Source organism: Porites lutea, chromosome 7 (assembly GCF_958299795.1).
Source record: "Porites lutea chromosome 7, jaPorLute2.1, whole genome shotgun sequence".
NCBI classification, from domain to species: Eukaryota; Metazoa; Cnidaria; class Anthozoa; order Scleractinia; family Poritidae; genus Porites; species Porites lutea.
In genome coordinates, this window is record NC_133207.1 from 5,239,946 (window position 1) to 5,261,447 (window position 21,502).

General features: G+C 39.7%; 1 long non-coding RNA gene and 1 other non-coding gene across 2 annotated transcripts; both read left to right on the forward strand.

Annotated features, from left to right (window-relative positions):
• The first annotated feature begins 1,056 nt into the window (after positions 1-1,056).
• LOC140943360 (uncharacterized) lies at positions 1,057-19,952 on the forward strand. The gene is made up of 4 exons (XR_012166605.1): positions 1,057-1,185; positions 15,514-15,757; positions 17,631-17,684; positions 18,447-19,952. It is a non-coding gene; the product is annotated as an uncharacterized lncRNA (long non-coding RNA).
• Trnat-ggu (transfer RNA threonine (anticodon GGU)) lies at positions 16,392-16,464 on the forward strand. The gene has a single exon. It is a non-coding gene; the product is annotated as a tRNA-Thr (tRNA).
• Positions 19,953-21,502: the final 1,550 nt, after the last annotated feature.

Here is a 21,502-nt window from a genome sequence, read left to right on the forward strand (position 1 = left end):
CGTTGGAATTCATTCACGCGATGTGAAATACAGTGGCGAAACAAATTTCTTTTCCGCTACTTCTTGTTCCTGCTGTAGTATCCCACTTCTGACACCATGTGCGATTATCGGAGGCGAAACGAAGAGTGGAGGCCAAGTATATATTCAAGGTTATACAATTTAATTGTTAAAGGAGATTACATGAGCAAGGCCTAAGGTCAACTCAACTATTGTACAATCATATCAGGATATATAAGTCGAGCGCGGTTGCTAAGTAAGAGGATTAAGGGCTAATCCCACACAGTTTGCTTGCCTCGTGACACGTGAAGTCTTAAGGGGGGGGGGGGGGGGAATCCCATTTATGGACTAGGTAGGTAAGTACCTCTGAAGATCTTGAACTTAAATAGGGTATCATTTTTTGCCTTGTTGGTTTTGTGTCTTTGTCCTTAGATAGCGTAACTCAAGTAGTAATGGATGATTTGGTTTATTATCCTTTCCATTTTGTAGTAAAAAGTACTCCTGAGCACTCTCCGAAGAATTGCAAGGTCTTGCGTGATGTACGCGGGGAAGGAGAATTTTTTACTATCCCAACGGTATTTACCAGAAAGAAATTGTTTTAAGATGGAATGACACTCCTTTCTCCTCCGTTCTCCCCCTTTGTGTCTAGTGTGTCTAGATTTTGTACTAGGACAATACTCTGTCCGGATTTGCCATATGAGGGAGTATGCCCCGCCCCTGACAGGTATTACAAAGTGCGATGATTATTACAAATTGCGACAGTACAGACCATAAGAAATATTTTCATTGCCATCCCGTTCAGTATCTTAAACTTCCTATTACCGCAATTTGACCACAGAGGAAAAGGTTTAAACGATGAATGTTCATCCTGCTTTGATAAGTGATAATCGGCAAAGCTCAGTTAAACTCAGTACAGATAAGTCGAGGAAAGTTGCACGTATATAAATAGACATCGATCCTCTATTTCCACGTTATTTAAGATATTACTTTCACAGATGAATGCTAAGCAGGGTCATTGGTGACGTTAAATCCGACAGACAGAAATGCTGCATTTCAACTGACTGACTAGTGTCCGTTTCTGATCTCTTCCCCCAGTCAGATTCGAAGTGGAACTGTGAAGTTTGGATGTTTGAATAGCTGGAAGTTTTAAGGATCGAAGAATTATCATTGTGTTACGCACTTCAAACTGTAAGTGAAACTTATTTTAAAGTATTAAGCATTCTATGAATCAACGCCAGTTGGGAACACGTTGGAGAAGATTCGGTACAATGGAACTGAGAAACGTGAAGTCAACTGCAGAGATACTTTTATTAATAGATTGCATTTCCCTTTTTTGTAAGAACCAAAAAATACTGAATACTTCAAACGAATAGGAACTAAGCAGTTGGAGGCTTTGATGTGCTCAAAGGTTTTCTTTCTTGCCCTCTCTAGTTCATGCACCTTTTAAAATCTAATTACTATGCATAGTGTATATCTGCCAGCTGTGCCTAAGAGCCAGTGAAAGAAATACAATCTACGAGCACAAGAGCCACGGATACATTTGACTACAGCTTAACAGGCAAAATAGATGGCGAATGGCTTAATTTCGTCATCGTTTGGTCATTCAATTTGTTCTTTGATAACTGAATTATATTATTAAGTAGGGTAAAAGGGGTGGAAGCAGAATAATGTAACAAGTTCTTTACATTTTATCGTGGATGAAAGCTTGTTTGTTTGCAACTGCCACGCAATAGTTTGCAAGCAGTCATAAGATTTCCTTATAAACCTGAAAAAAGCGTTTAATTTCAGTTGATCTGTGGTTACAATCAATACTACTCGCCTCGAGGGAGATGGAGTTTCCGATTCCCAAGCACTAGCGCGCAATAGCTTTGAAGAGCAAGGTTAAAGTTAGTGGCTTGCCTTGCAAACGGCTAAATTAACCTTTGCGTAGTTCGATAGTCAAATTAGAAATCATTGTCGGACACTTGTCCGTCAGAGAACACAATAGTGTCTTGTACTACATTTAGCGTCATATCAAATTCGTTTCTGCATAATTCAAGGACTGTCTCAGGTGGATCGAGGACAATAGGAAAAGTAGCTCGCGCACCGTTAGAAAACGACCACCAATGACCAGCAATGACTTTTGGATCAATGCTTGTCGTGCTGGGGGTACGTCTTGTGTCTTAAGAATTGCATTTGAAAAGAACGCTTGCAAAAAAATAAATACAGAATTAACGGAAAACTTCACGCGATTTGCTCCGGTCATTGACATTGGTGCAAGTGGAATCCAGTTGCAGATGGAATAGTTCGACAAGGCTCTTAAATGCGAACTAGAAAGCTTGTTCTTTCCCCCGGAAGTTGTTCCTTTCTTAATACTAGTATTGCTCGTGTATGGTAGATATCAGTGCGGAAGACTTCTGAAAGAGCACACTTAATTCAGAGATACGTGGAAGAATCAAAAATATTTTGTTAAGTCAACGATGATTTCCGGTTGGCCAAGGCCAATGAAAAAAAGAAACTACAGAAACAAAAATAACGTAGAAGATAGACAAACTCAGTATCGGGACACAAACTATTTACAACTAATTGAGTGAAACATTAATAAAAATAAGCGCTCTGAAATGCAAAAGAACGCGCGGATGGAGAAACTTAAAGAACATTAAAGCGGACTGAAATTGTGGTATTTGTGAGCTTGTTACCCTAAACTAAAGTTTTCCAAATTTCTTTTTTATCATTATTAACGTTTGATGTAAATTCCTGCTTGGGAGGTACATTTTTGACACAAGAATGATTGATGTTGATTGTTTTTTTTTTTTTTGTCATTCCCTTCAAGTAATTTCTCGCTAACGTTAACGTTCACAACGTATAAAACAGAGTCATTGACAATACTAACAAAATAAAGAACTAGACAGCCGTCACACAACCGCTTTAACAGTGCTGCCACTCATCAGAAAGTTAAAAATTTCCTCGCTTTCCCCTGACTTTTCACTGACTTCTTAAACAGTTTTCACTGACTTTGTATCAATGAGAAACAATCAATGCTTGCATTCGCTTTAGCTTTTTTTGCAGGCCATCGATATTTTTCTCGTCATTTTTAACCTCTTTCCGCGACAACGAAAACCACTGACCTCAACTGCTACATGTGTCAGGTGTAGAGTGTCAAATTAATCGTTTTGCTTGCTTAGCAGCATATTTTTCATCTTTTCCGAAAGAAAATGCATTTCAAAGTCTTGAAGAAGACTTATGAACTATAAACCGGAAAACAGAATTCGCGGACTTTTCACTGACTTTGACAACATCAATAATTTTCTCTGACTTTGTAAAAAATTCCCTTACTTTTCCCTTGACCGATGGCAACCCTGAAATTAATAAATACCACAAAAATTAAATACGGATAGTGTGTCTTTTAAGACTGTCAAAACGGTCGTCTATTCTAGCCGCTCACAGGCGGCTACTCCGGAATTCCTCCTCCATTTTTAGAGCGGAATGACAAAGAACTTTTAAAACACCCCCCACAATCTTGGACAGAATAAAAAAATGGCGCATGTTTGGTTTACGCTAGGGTTTATCCTTTATTTTCATTTATTGTTTATAAACGGTAGTGTTAGTGGGCCTTAGCTTATATTTTGCTTTCCAATCAGCATTTGGCTATAAATTAGGGACAATGAACTTTCTAGCCTGCTTAGCAAGCGTTTCCGAGCTGTTTCGGAGCAAAGAAAGACCGCCACCCTCTGTGTCTTTCTCTCCCTTAAAGGTCGGGTCAATACGCAGCAATTTTAAAAGAAGAGCGTTGTTTTATCAATAGGCGCTATTTTAAATACAAAGCTTAGCTCTTTATATTAATCGAAATCTAATTATGTATTCAATGTTAACCGTTAACTGTTTAACCCTTTTTAAGCTTAACGAAATGTAACTTTAAAAGTTCAGCATAATAGTCTTTGCTCAAACAAACACTACAACGGACTAACTGGCGCGTCAGTATGTCGCCGGCGCGCAGACGCCTCACGCGCGCAACAAAGGAAATAGGAGACGTCTGCACATAGGCAATTCTCTATTTTCCAATTCCTCATAATACACTCTGTTTGCCCCCCAAATTTTGCATAAACCATTGTTTTTAAATGCTCTTGGGAGTATTGCATTTTCCCAAGAGCATTTTAAGACAATAAGTTATGCAAAATTTGGGGGGCAGACAGAGTGTATTATGGGGAATTGGAAAATAGTCAATATAATATGTAGACTAACTACAAGTAAGAATAGGCTAATTTGTTATTACATTCAACAGCTGTCGAAACATTGTTAGAGAAGTAGCTGAATTGGGTAGGGAGCTTAAGCAACCACGACTGCCATTACAGCTTAAAAAGTCGCACTTGTAGAAAGTGAATTCGCTCTGTTTCAAACTTCATCGCCAATCTTCAACCAGGGTTCTGTCAACTTGTCAAATGTCGGCGAAATTTTTTGGAGTTAAATTCCAAAGGGCTGTATCCACGTCTCAAAACATAGCCTGTTCCAGGCGTTCAGATAGTGGGGAGCGGTGCGAAGTAAAAAGGGGCGCGAAAAAATAAAAGCGAGGGAGGAGGAGAGGTGAGAGAGGGAACGCCTGTTAGATTTGTTTTAAATAGGGCGCGATCCATTCAACCAACATTCAGACCGGTCCGACCGGGAAAAGAGGACCACCTCAAAAGGTGGACCTGTTTTTTCGAAACTTTTCCGGTTGGACCGAACCGATCCATTGAGTTTTGGACCGAAATTTCCGGAAACTTTGGTTGAATGGATCGCGCCCATAGACTCTTCCGCCCAGTAAGACCGCATCAGCTGTAGGTGGTCTTCACTTGTCAATCAAGACTGGTGTTACAGCCCGAATCATTTATTATTTTTCTTGCGAATAAGTCGAAGTTTGTCAGATCAAAAATTAATATTATGTATAGATAATCTTGCTAAAAACCCAATGTAAGACTTTCAGACAATAGAAGGCGGGAGAAGTATTCATGTATAATGAATTTACTTACGGCTTTAAAACATGATTTCAGCGTGTACGTGACAAAAAATTATGAATCAAGTGACAAACAAATGTCGCTCATTTCGTTAATGGCATTCTATCCTGCCTTCATTCCAACGCACGCTTTATTCGAGGAAAAGCTGGAAAATAAGAATTTTTCCAAAGCCAGTCGGTGAGAAATTGCTAAGACATCTATCCTACCGACTACGTGTTTTAAACAGTTTCTTTGCTCTTCGCTTTTAGCCTCCACGTTTGGAAAGGCACTCAGCGCTGTGTCTGTTGCGAGTTTGAATTCTGCGTGACGGCACGTAGAGTCTGTCATAACGGCCATATCGCATTTCTCGCTGTGATCGAAGACGCTCCACTGTTGACAAAAACTGTCAAAATCAACCAATCAGAGGGTATACCAGGATCTGGTATACCGGAACGCACTTTTGTTAAAAATTCTTACAAGCGTTCCCGCACCTCTCTCCCCAGTCCGCCTCTACTTTTCATCGTTTTCTTTACTCCGCACCGCTCTCCACTATCTGAACGCTTGGAACAGGCTACTCAAAACAAGGAAAAAATCACGGTTTTTGTGCTTACGTCATCCTTAAAACGTGATGCTTTGTAGGAAGTTGGATTCATCTTGTCAAGGACCGATTACTGGCTTCTGTGCGGTGACGTGCAGCGACGTGGAGGAAATGTAAAAAATAGTGTGATGCTCGGGCAAACTTGTATTTTCCCCGGTGGGGAGGGGGGGAGGGTGAGGGCACTCCCTTTCGTAAATCATATAGTTATGTGCCGCTCCAAAGGGTAAAGTTTTTGTGCCGTTTTGGTCTGAAAACGGGTATAGACCTCGCCCATTTTGGCCTGGAATCGGGTATGGTTTTCGAGGGAACTACGGGAGGGTATGAACGCAAGAGCCATAATGGGATGGCTCTTGATGAACGGGCTGATTTATCATTTCATTCCAAATGAAGAAAGAAAGAGAAACATACGGAATCGAAATGGATTAGCCCGTGAACAGGCTCCCTGTTTCCGCAAACAGAGAAAGAAATCTTCTTTTGTTGCTGTTCTAATCTAAATAATTTTGACATAATTTCTTAGATCGCCAAGAATTCTCAGGAGTACCCCACGGGTTGTTTTGGTTTTTGCCCTTTTAAGGCATACTGCACCAGAAGCCGAAGTATTTTTGTAGATAGATCAATTTAGCTTGGGCCGCCAAGCCGCCGAAATCTAAGTCCCCCTGACAAGGAATCCTTAATCCAGTACCCGGAATCCGGAAAGTGGAATCCATTCTTGGATTACCTCGGAATACCTTGCATGGTTGAACACTGAGTTCATGTGTTTCTTTTTGGTTCGATTCCCGCGGAGAGCCGTGTTCGCCTTTCTTGGCTCTTAAAGTGCCAGTTATGCAGGTAACGGGATGTGGTTTTACAAAAGACAATAAAAGTTAGAGAAACGTAAATATATGTGCAAAGGCAGAGCGGCTTGGGTTTCAATTAGCGTAGCGCCTCTGACAAATACAATCCTGGCTTTCCTTTTTTTTTCTTTTAGCGGTTAGCCTATGATAACAAACTATCATCAGCCACCATGCAGTATTCACGTAAACTCGTGCAAACGCAGATGTATTTCCGTCGCTTTCTCTGTCCACTCGAAAAGCAACAGCCGGAAATACGTCTCGATCTGTGTTCGTAGGCGGGTGTTCACATTTCTTGGGCAATTCTAACAACAATTCTTTCATCACCATTGAAGTGGCTAAAATAATAAATGAGCCAAAAATTGAGAAACAGGATCGGTGCCATCTCCAATAAGCTGACAAGGTATATGGTCAAGATGTTTTTGTTTTGTTTTATTTGTTTTTGCTTGTTTATTTATTTGTTTGTTTGTTTTTTTCTCAGATTGAGTTTATTTTTTTGCGTTAAAAGGTTCTTTCGTTAGTAGAGTGATTTTGGAAAAGTTATTTTCCTTTTATAGCTTGAACCATTTTACGTCATAATGACATTTCATTGGCATGTTTATAATGAAAAGTGCGAACGTTGTAAGCTGTATATATTTGAGTACATTATAGTTAGACGGATCACCTATGGAAGCTCCATTAATTAAAAGACGATTTGTCCGAATTTGCGAGAGTTAAATTTGCCAAAGCTTTGTTTTCATTAAGTAATACGTTAACTGATGTCATACGCGATCGGTGGCATGGTATTCCTTTGAACTTTGTTGCTCCAACTTGCAGATCGTTAAAAACTTAATGGCCTTAATCTTAAATCACATCACAAAGAAGTTGGAAGAATCAAACTTTAGAATTTTCAGCGCTTAATTTATTACAGATCTAATCTTTCCTTAAATTTGAAAATCAATGGAATATTTTATAATGAACAGGGAAGTAAACTGATAGTTTACAATGAAAATCTACCAGATAAGACTGTGACGTGTGCGACTCCGGAACAGGTTACGGGTCTTAAGGCAATTTCCCTCAACTAATCTGCAGCTGCATTAATCAGAATAGATACGATACTAGTAGGTTATTTATTTCTAGAAATAAGTTTCTGGAGGCTGGATATGCGACCAGTAAACAGAGTATGCAATGACAGTACAACGGAAATCAGGTTGGCATGGCTTACTTGCTTGAAGAAGATCAAGAAACCACACACGAAAATAATTTATTGCGGTTTTCAATTTGCCACATGATAGCTACTAGATTCCCGGAAGGTTACTTAATAGAATTACTAGGGTCGCACATTTTCGGATTTTTGGGGTAAGATACGGTTAGCAAACGTACCAGAGTTTTTGTACTGTAGGTGAAAAGTGAAGTGTTCTTCATTCAAGTAAAAAAAAAAAAAACAATTTATGATGACCTATTTAAAGGATTGCATAAATAGAGAGTGACTAAGTTTAGATCGCGAAAGTTACATTTGCCCAAAAGTGACTACAATGGGGTCTACAATAGGCCACAGAATAGACTGTAATGGGTAGGGGCTCTGACATGCCAGCGGCACATACCCAGCAATAATTAACCCAAGTAACCCCACCCCCTACCCCGGGGGATCAGTACATTTATCACAGTGTTTTTTTAAAAAAGCCCTCCGTATCGCAGAGTGAGTGAGGAGGAAGCCATCTGTTTTTAATTAGTGAGATGTAATATGTCCCCGCAGACGTTGCTGTCGCTATTCAAACCCATCTTTATGTTTCACTCGTCCAATTTTGTTGTTTGAAGGTTTTGTCGCTTCGCAGCTGGTAGGAATTTTACCCAAACAGGAGTTATTTTAGTGATGTGTCTGATGTGAATGCTCATATTGTTTCGTCTATATGTATCGCGTGTAAACCTTGCAAATATCGATTCAGTTGAATACTTGCCAGATGGTGATCACGTCTATGCTATAATGGAAATCTGTTAACAGGGCCACAAATTACCGTTTTAAAGACGTAAAAATATTACCGGTTTTTAGGTTATAATTCAAAGCTTTTTTTGTTTTCTTTTCTTTTCATCCATGGGGGTGCTAAAAATTACATTGATGACGTCCAGGAAAGAAATATACAAGTGAACAATTTAAAATTTTTCAGACTCCTTCTTTTATTGAAAGAAAGAAAAAATAGCTTTTTCATATCACTCGTCTGTCCTTTGAAATCACATTTGGTTTAAATAAGGCCCTGTTACTTAAATTCGGACAAGCGACATGACTTTGAGACAACAAGATGGCTTTGAACAGCGACTCAAGCCAGGAAAAATGGCGACAAATGACATAAAGCCACTTGTCAGATCCGGAACTTTACTATGCAGCGGCAACATCTCTTGTTGCTGTCTCCATGATTTTCGCAACTCTTTCTCCAGTCATATCAGGAACTACCTCAATACACTGTAAAAAAAATATGAGAAACTCCGCCATAAAAAAAATAATAATAATAATAAAAAAGGTCGCCCATCGATATAACCTGCTTAGTAGGAAATCTACACCGCGGCTGACAAGTCAGACAATAGGGACTTTAAGATCCAACGACGCGGACGACAACGAGAACGTCCAAAAAATAATTGGTTTAATTGGCAAAACAACAACTTCGCACGTGCAACACACTTTTTTGTACATTTCTTTCCCATTTTTGCACGACTACGACGTGAAAATGCCTCATTTCGCGTTTTATGGAGGACGTAAACAAGCAACGACGAAATTTTTTTTCTCTTTCTGAGCCTGAATATTGCCCCTTGAAATTCAGCTTCAGGAGGGTTCGCCTACAATTGACAAAGTAAGTGGGTACGAATAATCGCTATAAAGACTGAAAGAACGCAAATTCTCTTTTTAAGCGACGTTCTTGTCGCCTCCTGTCGTTGAATCTTAAAGTCCGTAATGTGTTAAAAACGTCATTTGGGCGGCGCTAGGAATTAAATGTCACCAATCAGTAGCACTAAAAAAAATTACCCATCAGCATTTTTGTGCAAATGCAGTGCCAATTTCGGTTTTCAAACTACGTAGCCACCAGCAGCATCACCAGTCTCCTATTTTTAAGACAAGTGCAATGAGTTTTATCTAATGGTTAGTTTGTACTTTGTTTAGTCAGTTATTTTTCAGGTTCCTTTAGTTAATCACCAAGTGTTCAAACAGTTATTACATTTGCAATCGAAAGGCCCCGAATTCAATTTCCGCACCGACCGCCGCGAGCTGGATTTGTTTTCGCAAGTAGACCCAAGTTCAAATCTCCGGCCACACTTGTAAATACCAAATCTGCCATACGACGGCCAAGTAAGCGCTGCCAACGGCCAGCTCTTCTCTCAGTAACTATGACAGCTGCCCCTCCAAATTACGGCTGCTATAATGTCCCGATAGATATGTTCAGGCGCGGATCCACACCGGTTTCCACCGTTTTACAGAAATCGGTCACATTTTTCATACTAAATATATTTTTAATAATAAAAAACACTTTCCAAGTTGAAATCCTGTCGGAATGACTCGGAAACCCTGGAAAGGGATTTTAAGAAGTCAAAATCCACTGAAACGTCCTGAGGGAACCCGCCCCCGGAACCGGCAAGAAGTTTGCGCCTTCGGCGCTCGTTAAGGAAATCGGTCAGTATTTATCCTAGATCCGCGCCTGATGTTACGGGTAAAAATTTGATTTCAGATGCATCTGTCCCAGCTAAAGGTGACTGTTGTGGAAAGTTTCACGACAACGGTCTTAATAATGGATAATTTGTCAACGAAGATATGTCATTTTTAGAGCGAGTATCGTTTGACCTTGGAATGGTTAAGCTCGAGCATAATTAACTGAAAGCAACAAATGAACATGAATACAAGATTTTGATTGGTTTTTCGAAGAAATACAAACGCTTGTGGCTCTTGGTTTGTTACGGTAGTTTAGCCTGCATGCAACGCTTGTACAGCTGAAGATCGATTGCCGAAAACTAATTTCCATACTACTCAGTTTGCCAAAAAAGGGCTCGACATTCGAACATAGTTAATTGAGTGGAATGGTTATGAAACCCGTCAGACTCCTTTGTTATATGTTTTTGTGGACCTGAAAGTGCACAACGTTCAAAAGAATTCTTATCATTTTGATTGTATTGACCAATAAAAACGTTGCATTAATTTATTCCGTAACAATTTGCCAACAGAAAACAAAGGATTGTGCACTTTCAGGGTGCTTCCAACATAAACTGCAGCACTGTTGTTTTTATCATTGATGTTTGCCGCTTTTCATAACCAGTCTCCTCTAATAACTATGATTCGAACGATGACAGCTCCTGACGATACTTTTTTTATCTTAGGACTTGTTTACCTGCAAAACTTCAAGCGCATTTTTTTTAACGAATTCCCTGTGGATCGTTTCGCGCTCTGAACTGTGCCAAGAAAACACGTGTATCAGCGTTGGCACGTGTCTCGAGCTACTCAATTCCGTAACTGCTTAACTGTTAAAATTGCGGATTGTTTTACAATCTTAACTTGACAGGAAACACGTGAATGTCAATTTATTTCAGCTGTCTTGCGCTGCAAATAACTGTACTTTCACATGATTAACATGTATATCAAGTTGTTTTCCACACCGTCAAGCCAATAAATCAACTTTGCCTAAAAATGGCGTTCCTTATACGAAACGTATTTTTAAACATTTTACTATAAGGGATAGACATTGCATTCCAAGGAGTAACAAATCTCTCCAACGACTGTTTTTTTGTGAAATAAATAAAACCACTGTAGGGCCTCTTTGGATAGCAGTTTTTATCTTGTACAAAAACTGAAGGAGTTACCCTATTCTCGCTTTTCACTCACGGGAGAAAGTAGAAATAAAAATGGAAACCTTTTAATACAGGAAGTCTAGAATCTGGGAAATGAAAGAAGATAAATGTACAAAAAGCCTTGCCAAGAATCAGGTCTATGCAATAGTTCATATGCGAGATATTCGGAAAAACGTTTTACCCAAATTTATAAAGCTTTGTATGGAGACGCCATGTTTGTGTCCCTTTCAGGGGCACATAATGGCCGCAGGAAACCAACAGAAACATCTGTTTTTGAGTTTTCGTACTCATGCGTGAATTCTTCGCTTGAAGAACTCATAACGATTAAAGTAATATTCATTCTAAGAAAAGGAACGTTTAGATAGCAAAATGTCCAAACATCCGTAATGTTTTTAACCCACATAAGAGCTTTCCCGGCCGTCAGCTAAATGCCGCGTCACGCAAATTCCTGGAAATTAAAGCGTCCTGTATCGCAAAACAAAGAACCCTTTTGAACCGAAAATTTTTTTGTATAAAGGTTTTAAAGTGCTCTAGTATCACATGAAAGTAGAAACTCAGAAGAAGCCATAGTTTCTTAGTTTGAATTTTGGTGACGTCATGTGAACTGAACTATCTATCTGGGGGTCCTTATTATCTATGGAACTTGAGAAATTACGTGTGAATGACGAAGTCACAGCTTCGTGTCATTCAAATATTTCTACAATTTAATATATTCCCTTTTTACCTGAGCAAACAGGTTTTCAAAATCTTCACGTTTGTCCAACAGTGCCTTCTTTTTCGTATATTTGCAAGGTTCTTTGAGCCTTATTTTCATCAGTTATTTTCGTGTTTCAACGAGTTTTGTGGCAGTTCCCACTGTTTGAAGTTTGATAAATTTCGTGTCAGCACCTTTGCAAGTGAGTATTAATTGCCCATCTTCCCTTCCGCCTGCAACTTAAAACCGCAAAACTTAAAACTTTACTTTAAACGGTTTGCGGCGGTCTGCACCATCGGAATCCGTTTGCGTTGGACAGTATTAGTAACTAGTATTCAGACCATCCCAGATGCCACGAGATGGAAGTCAGTTTCCAGTTTGTTTGTTGTCCGGTAATGTTATGTTTGTTAGTTGTCTCAATGCAGCTAGTCAGTTTAATCGCATCACTGTTTTAATCTTTGTCTGAGTTCTCAGGGGCACACAACGACAATTTTCGGAAGACATCTGTTCGGAAGACGATTTGATATGTAGAATTTTCGTAACATGTTTTGTAAAATTTCTTGCTTGCCTGCCTCTCCTAGGATTTTCGAACATCTAAAAAATGGTATAATTGCCTATTTTTAACGGATTTTTACCCTAAAAAGGTCACCTAGAATTTTCGGGAGCCTTTTTTCTGGCTGGAATTTTCGAACAGGTAAGTTTTGATTCCTATAATTTTCGGATCACTAGACTTTCAGCTAGGAAGTCCGGACAGATGAAAAATTTTTAGGGGATAAAAATATGCCTATATCTACCGTTTAAATACTAAAATACGTTTAACAATGCTATGTTTAAGTGGTTTTGAACTATATTCTCGTTGGGTGCCCCTGAGTTCTTTGGATTCAAATTCCAGTTTAAATTTCTTGCAAATTTGCAGTGCTAAGTTGCATTTCATATCAGACGTTATGCCTTTCGAGTTGCTGAGTTTGGGATAGTTTGTCTTTCGAAACTGCTCATGCTTCAGCGCCATGCCTTGAAACGAAGCTTAGTTCATTCTTAATTTTAGTACTCCAAGATCAGTCTTCAGAGTTCAAAACCATTGAAATGTCGTCAATACGAAAGACTCATGAATTTACAACAATTTATCTAAAAGTTAGTTTCTGCCCTTTCTCCTTCTGGGACAAATTGTCGCACGCAGTATAGATCGGCACTCTTTTGATCAACGATTACTTGCCGATTAATGAATGCATTCCAGAGATAATGGAGCTTCAGGCGTTCTAAATCTGTCTTGATCCGTACTAAGGCGTTTATGCCGAATATAACCACAGCCATTCAGTTTAAAGTTTGTAAGGTGAAACCAAGAGTGGATAGCCCTATCCTTCTGTGTAACTGCTCACCAAGTGATGATCAGTGCTCAGGTTTTCGGCCAAAATGAAACCTTCCTTGTAGGAGGCAGCGTGGCCGAGTGGTTAGAGTGCTGGACTTGCAATTTGGAGGCCCCGAGTTCAAGTCCCGCCCTGACCGCTAGCTGGATTTGTTCTCTGCAGTCCCGAGTTCAAATCCTCGACCAAGCATGTAAATAGCCAGCTGGTTTGCCCCCGGCAAAATGGGATCCTTCACCCTGTTAAGTTTAATTTGAATTATTTGTTTCAGGCATTTGCTCGGCCCCACAAGCATTAAGGCTTTAAAATACTGCCGAGGGTAAACAAAGGACACTATTATAATAATAATTATTATTCCTTAATTTAGAGCTTGAGTGAACTGATGAAGGCTTTATGACTAGATACCAAAAATGAATATTTCAAATTCAGTAAGTAATTATGGGCACCAGCGGACGGTATCAAATCGTTGGTTTTCTCACAAAATCGTCGCATAGCAAGAATTGTTTTGCGTGTTCACGCTAATATCGGGCTCAGCACAACGTCAAGGACGACGGAAACGAGAAAATAAGAACTGAACGTAAAACACACTCAGTTTTTGGGATAGGTTTCTTGCCTGCCTTCCACGACCAAGTACGACCAACGTTGTCAGACCTCATTGAAATCGCAATGCGATCGCCGCGACTTCGATTTCGTCGGAAATATCAATACAGAGGATCAACTGTTTTTTTTTTTTTTTTAAGTTAAATACTTTGAGATAAATAAAATAATTTCAAGTCACCTAGCCAGCTTTCGTCACGCTACTGATTCTGCTTTATTTGAGGCAACCAAAAGTTAGTCATTCAATATTGACCACGCCAATAGTACAGTGATTCATGTCTGTATCTTTCTGGACCTCGAAAAGACTGTGAAAAGGCTGTCCACCATGCCTTACTGCTATTTAAATTCGATTATGACGGTATAACTGGCCCCAAAGGAGAGTGGCTCATGTCATACCTTAGTGGTCGTGCCTACATAATTTTGTGTTGTAGTGAATGACCGTAAGTTGGGCGAGACATTGGTATGAAGTGGTGTACCCCAGAGGACCATTTTAGGTCCCTTATTATTTTCACTGCACATTCATGACTTTTCGAATTGCCTTTTCGACTCGTTCAGCTCGGCTGAAAATTTTTACTACCACTATGGGCATCACCTATGCTGACAATGATATCAACTGAATGAGCGGCTTAATTTCGGTCTGAACAAGGTCTATGTTTGGCTTGAAGGTATCAAGCTCACCTCCGAGAAATCCGTCCTCAGGGTGGATTTCAATTAAGAAATCCAAATCCGGATTTTTTGGATTTCCCTTTTTGTCGTTCGATTGGGAAATCCGAAAAAGGATTTGCAAAACTGTTCTCGTGAACAGCGGTCTTCTTTTTACTAATTATGCGTGTACATGCAAGACCGCCTTTCCTAAGGACAGTTTTTCAAATCCTTTTTCGGATTTCCCAATCGAACGGTAAAAAGGAAAATCCTTAAACAAATATTTCAGCGTTGAAATCCGTTTTCGGATTTCGCGTTGGATTGCAAATCCGAAATCCGGATTTTAAAATATAAATCCAGATTTCCCAATCGAACGCACCCTAAGTATAGAATTATTCACCAGTCGAAGAGAAATTTCGTATTTCCAAGCAACCATGTAATGTTTTATTTATGATATAAACACCAATGAAATACCAAACCCTTTCACTTTAATAGCATTTTCTGTGAAAGGCGCGATTTATTATATAGCCCGATAGCAAAGGTGATCTTTTCATATGTGAAGATAACATGTTTTTGCGCGAAAGCTCACCTGGCATTTTGTTGGTGTCTATATTCAAATAAAAGGTATTTATGAACTCTATTTTCAGACATAAGAGTGACCTTAAGATATACCTTTTCTGCCTACGGGTACTGGTAAGCGAACATGCTTGCCAAGTATTTATATAAAAGGAAACCATTATTTCCCGGACGTTATAGTGGCATCATTCTACCTGGTACCGGACCCGTTTCTTCGGGGAAAGAGGCAATCTACCGGCTACGCGTACGGGTAAATTATTCGTAGCATGGGTTCCTGTCGTACCCGTACCCGGAAACGGTGTATCGTAAGGACTCCAACACGATAACATGGCCTCCAGGCCAACACGTTGAGGATATTATATCGATAACGAGAGACACAAATCTCTCTTGATTCTTAAAAACTAGAGATAACAACTAATATAAGTGAAAAGCTGAAAAAGCCAACAATTTTCTTTTTCTTTTTCAGCTGAGATTCAAGTTCATCTTCTCAACAGAACACCTGGTAAACCGGAAGAACGATATAGTCGATGGATTCCAAACGACTCTTGACGGTCACTTTTTTGTGGTTGATTGTTTGCTGTGATCTTTTGGACCTAGCTCGGGGATATGAGCGAGCAGGTCTTACGAGAAGACGAACGCCGACAAAAAAACCTACAAAAAAACCTAAAAAGCACAAGGGAACGGGACATGGTTGGTTTGTAATGGCATTGGTAAGTATGTACCAGGTCTAACGGCTTACCCTTTTAGACATAATTTTCACAGGAAAGGTACCCTTTCGCATTGATTTAGACTTCTGCAAATGCACTGCCTCGTAAATACCAATAAATCACTAATCCAGAAAGTTTTCAAGACATTTTCGCAGCCACAAAATGCGTCCGTTGGCCCTTTTCGTTCCCTTTACATACTGAAAAGACATATTTGCCTTCCCTTCCATAAACTTCAACTGGTGAAATCTGAAATCCCTACCATTTTATATATCACCCCCCCCCCCCCCCGGGGCATGTAGACGACGCAGTCATATATTATCATGTAGAAAACATAAATGGTAACAGAGTCCGCTAATAAGTGATTTATGGCCACATACAATTCTCTATTAAAGAACAAATAATACGGAGCTTTTCCCTGGCTTTGGAGGTGGAGCGGGAAAAGCGGCCTGGGGACGAGGTTGAATACTGAGTATAGGATATCGGAAAACTTCCTACCCCCTCCACTTCGTACCTCTCAGTTAAACCAACTTTCACCTACAACCGCAGTTCAAAAATGAATTATTTCATATATACTTCACATCATTTCACTTCTCACGGAAGATATGAACTCAATAAATTGACCTCGCTCCCAATGTGTGGCTTCATAGCTCAGTTGGTAGAGCAACGCACCGGTAACGCGGAGGTCACGGGTTCGAATCCCGTTGAAGCCCTGATTTTTTCAGGCTTCTTCTTTCCAATTGCTTAAATTGGAAAATTTACTGCGATGATCATTCTTCACTTTCATTTTGCCCTAAGAGAGAACTTAGTGTTAACATTAGGTTAGGGGAGGGGTAGTGTCAGGGGCAGTGTCCCTTAATCGTGTAAGTTCAGCCCACCCACCCCTGTCTTAACACAGCAATTAGTCCAAAGTGAGAATTTAGTGTTAAGTTTGAGTTAGGGGATGGAGCGTTTTCTCTTGAAATCACGGCGGCTATGTTGATGTTCCATTTTTTTGTTACAATAAATTTTCAAAGATGCCGGCCTCGCGAGTGCACGCGCTCTACAGTATACCGAACCATACAATGGATATTTGCATGAAGACGTCATTTTATTACTATGACCAGAATACTTTGGGGTTTTGCTTTCTTGTGCAAATTAGGGCTTTTGTTATTTAAACCTCGCTGGGGCTACCAAATTTAAATATGGAAAGAAAACCCAAAAGAATTAGGGTCGTAACAGTAAAATGACGCGATCGTGCAAATGGCCTATACTTGAGATATAACTTTTCTTATGACTTCTGTTAAATTTTTTCGTTCGCAAAGGAAGGCTGTCGCGAATGCGAGGTTTATAATTTGTTGGAATTTATCAGTGTTGATGTTGGTGGTGGTGGCGTTATTGTTGTTATTAATATTTTGTATTGTTTGCTGGTTTGCATTTTTTTCCAACATTTTCTTTCCCCTTTTTTCGCGTTTCTTCTTACTTTTGGCAGTTAGCCTCTGCTCATTCACGCATTTCTAGTACTTTTGCGTTAAGTTCACTGTGGCTAATATTACGGACATTAAGATCCAAAGACGCGATGAAAACAAAAACCTCGGTAAAAAAGTGAATTTGCGCTCTTTCAGTCTTTATCACTATTATTCCTACTCACTTACTTTGTCAAGTATAGTCGAACCCTCCTGGAGTTGAATTCCTAGGGACCATATCCAGGAATTTCCAGTTTCAAAAAGAGAAATAAAGTTTAGTCGTGGGCTTGTTTACGCCTTACACAAAAAGTATAATTTAGCAATTTTACGCCGTAGTCGTACAAAAAAAGGCAAAGAAATGTAGTAAAGAGTGTGAAGCACGTGGAAATGTGTTGTTTTGCCTACTAAACTTTATTATTATTTTTTTCTGACAGCCACAGTTGGCGGCTAAAATGAGAAAAAATGCCTCTCAAAATTCCATGCAGTCGGTAAGTAGCATGCTCGCGGACGACTAGTGTTTACTTTATTGCAGACTGAAAAGCCGCGTTTGCAAGACAGCTTCGCTAAACATGTCGCTGAAGCCAATTTCGCATAAATTATTCCTGGCAATTCTCAATAACTGCCACTCAGAGATGATGCTTCCAATGCCTTTTGTCAGGCAGCCAATCAGAGCATTTTACTAGAACAAAACAGCAGGATACTACTTAACACTATTCATTATGGGGTCTTTACGCAGACTTCCCTTCACCGTGTAAAGAAAACAGATTATAAAGTTTATGAAATGGACGCCATCTTAGACTTTAGAGACAATTCCTACTAAAAATAATAATATTGGATGATTAAGCATTTTTTTATGCCAGAGGTTTAGTTTATTTTATAGCTATATACTTTGCCACTTTCGGGGATAGTTTATAGGTTTTTTCTGCTCAAAAGGGAGAATAAACAAACAAACAAAAAAACGTAAAATGTCTTGACCGCGTTTTAGTAAGACGTCATATCTCAGTAACCATAGCAACCATCTGGCACCAAATTCTGCCAAATGTCTAGGAAGATAAAATAAAAATCTGCTAAAGAGAAAAAGTTCCTCCCTAATGTTAATTTGGAAAAAAAATATTGGAAACCTCCCCTTCTCCATCCCCCAACTTCTAAGTCCAAAACAAAATTTCCCTCTGCCGCGCCCGCCTATTGGCACTAGAAACATTGTTCTGCCCTCACTTATTTATTAGTTATTTTTTCTTTTCTTTGGGTAGAAAACAAATGGGACACGGAGTAACCCTCGCAGGAGCCTTCGGAAGACAACGCGTAGCCTTGAATGAACTTTCGCAAGATGAACATTAAGAACTTATCACAATGTTGATCGCTTCGTTTATTATCGAAACCTTTATAAAAGCCCACGTTCGATATATCAAAATTCTAAGACCACTCCGAGGCTTTCTGGTCATATTTCTAGATTTGGTTTGGTTTTCTTTGTACTCAATAACAAAAGTCTCTTTTGGGAATTGCGAGACAATTGCAATTTTGACCCTCAAGCCTCGGAGTCATGTTAGAACTTTAATATATCGAACACAGGCTACCATGACATTACTATAAGACCATACTAGGATTTGCAGTCACTTCGTACGTTTAGTTATCGGGAACGAAAGCTGTATTCGATTGTTTGAAAAGAAAATATCGCCTTGTGTAAGGTAATGAAAATTTCAGAATACCGCATATTTTTGCTTTTGGAATCCAGAATCCTAGGCTTTGAAATCCAGCTAAGGATTAGAATCAAGAATCCCAAGTTCCAGTGATTAGAAATCCGGACTCCAGTGCCTGAAATCCGGAATTCACATCGTGAATTTACAATCCACAGTGCGGGATCTAGAATCTAAGGCTGTCTTAGATTTCCTTACATGGGGTAAAAAATAGTTGTTTTTTTTTTTAAGTCGCAGCTTTGTTAAAGGAACAAAGGAACGGTATAAATTTAGCTGGGTGCGTCGCCCTGTGCATATAGCCCGACTCATTAGCAATGCTACACCAACACTAATGAGTTGAGTGGACGCAGCCATAGCATCTTATGAAAACTGCTCGGAGCTGTTTTCGTTAACTCCACGCACGCTATTGGAAAAAGTGTAAGTTAAAAACGCCCTTTCCGTTTCTTGTTTTTTTTTTAATAATAAGGTTTTTACAGAGTTTTGATTGACTTGATTGGACTAGAGTTCTTAAGGCCACAATTATTTATCAGCGAGATAGTAACTTTTCGAATGGCCTGTACAGTGGCCCTAAATAAAATATTAAAAAACAAACAAACAACAATTTGAACACAATGATTGAATGATAGAATAAATATTTAACTCCGATCAGCGAAACATCGCAATTTCTCATTAAGGAGCTTAGGGCCTGTTTACATGGAGGTGGGGGACCCCAGGTAAGTGAGGTAACCCGCTTTGGTGGGTAACCCGCCTGTCCACATAATCCCTCATTTTAATTTCATCACGTTTACATGATAGGTGGGGTGACCCGCCGCATGTCACTTCACCTATCCGGGGTCCCCCACCTCCATGTAAACAGGCCCTTAGGACCGGTTCGCCTTTCAGACTCCGCACTTCACATTAGCCGAATCAAATTCAGTGAATTATGTTCACGTGCAGTGCGGAATCTGAATCAATTCGAAACAGCTAACTGAAATTGCATCGGCCCAGACGTTCATAACGCCTGGCTCAGCCGGGAATAACGGCTGCGGACCAGCGTTGATTCAGACGCCGAACTTCAAATGAGCCGAATTACATGCATAAAGTTTTATAACATAGTTTACCGAAACCCGCCATTTTCCCCTCTTTAAGTTTAGTTCAACTGGGATAAAGATCGACATGGAGTTGGGGGACCCCAGGTAGGTAAGGTAACCCGCTTAGGTGGGGTAACCCAATTGTCCACATAATTTCTCATATGGTCACACCACCTATCATGTTCACTTGATCAAACCAGAATGAGAAATTATATGGACAGGCGGGTTACCCCATCTAAGCGGGTCACCTCACCTACCTGCCCCCCCCCCCTTCCCCCCCCCCCCCCCCCACCTCCATGTAAACAGGCCATTAGTAGTAAACGGAGTCACCGTACAAATGGACTATAAGCAATTGACGCCACTGCCAAATGACGATATTTTACTCACCGTCGCCCAATAATCGCTGTTCTTTATTATTGTCAGCTCTGTCCAGTGTTACGTGGGACAATTCACAGCGACTATTTTTAACGCATCACAGCTTTGCAACTTTTTTGTTTTTTGCGACATTGTTTCGAATTGTTACAACAATTGCCTTAAAATCGTCGTTGCAATCGTTTCTTGCAATACAATGTAAGCTCTCGTAAGCGGACACTTTCGGGACGCGAAAAAGGTGTTCGTACCTAGACCCGGCCGCTTGCGAGAATGTAAAAAAAAGGAGTTGAGAAAAACGGAGTTTTGTAAAGGTGGCCGTAAGTGGAGCTGTTTGCTTACCAGAGTTTCAGTTACGAGAGCTTCCACGGTATTACGTTTTTATCTGCAGAATGCACCAACGGCAACATTAATGAACAATTTCCATAAAAATTTACTTCTACATCATCTAAATTTATGATCTCTGTTTCTTTTCCAAACAAATCCACACTACTGCTATATAATTTTAAATGCACTGAAAGAGCTTTCAACGAGGAAGTTAATGTAAGACCTTTTTTCTCAGTGATAAATAACAAGATCAATATTGTTTTTTTTCTCAAGAATAAAATATTTACCAAGACGAAACGGTGAAATTTGCAATTATATCGCCTGACTCCAAGGGGGAATGTGTTACCCACGTGACATTATAACACCTATTTCTAATTCTCAGGTTGTTACTCGCGTTACGGTGGGCATTTACAATTATATAACATGCACATCTTCATGGTCATATTTCTGATTTGACGGTGGCCTCTACGCACAATGGTATCATCTACTTTGAAGGTAAGTATTATCTTAAAACCGTTTATTTTTCGCAAAGTCAGAAAAGGCGGTGAAGCGATTTTCTTGTAGATTTGCAAAATTGTGAACATACAATGCAACTTGCAATCTCTCCAAATATAGGGATGCAAAGTCCATAAAATACACCTCCCTACAATACTCCCATTTTTTAAAAAAAGACGAAATTAGAAACCCGTACTTGATGGACAGGCTTTAAGTTGAAAGAAAAGACTTAGTAAGTCTTGAAGACTGGAAGACCCAGACTGGAGTTCTGATTGTCCATGTCGGAGAACGCATAAACCGGGAAAAGGAAACCACTCCCACCCGGCTTGTCTGCCTTCCCTGTTTAGTCTT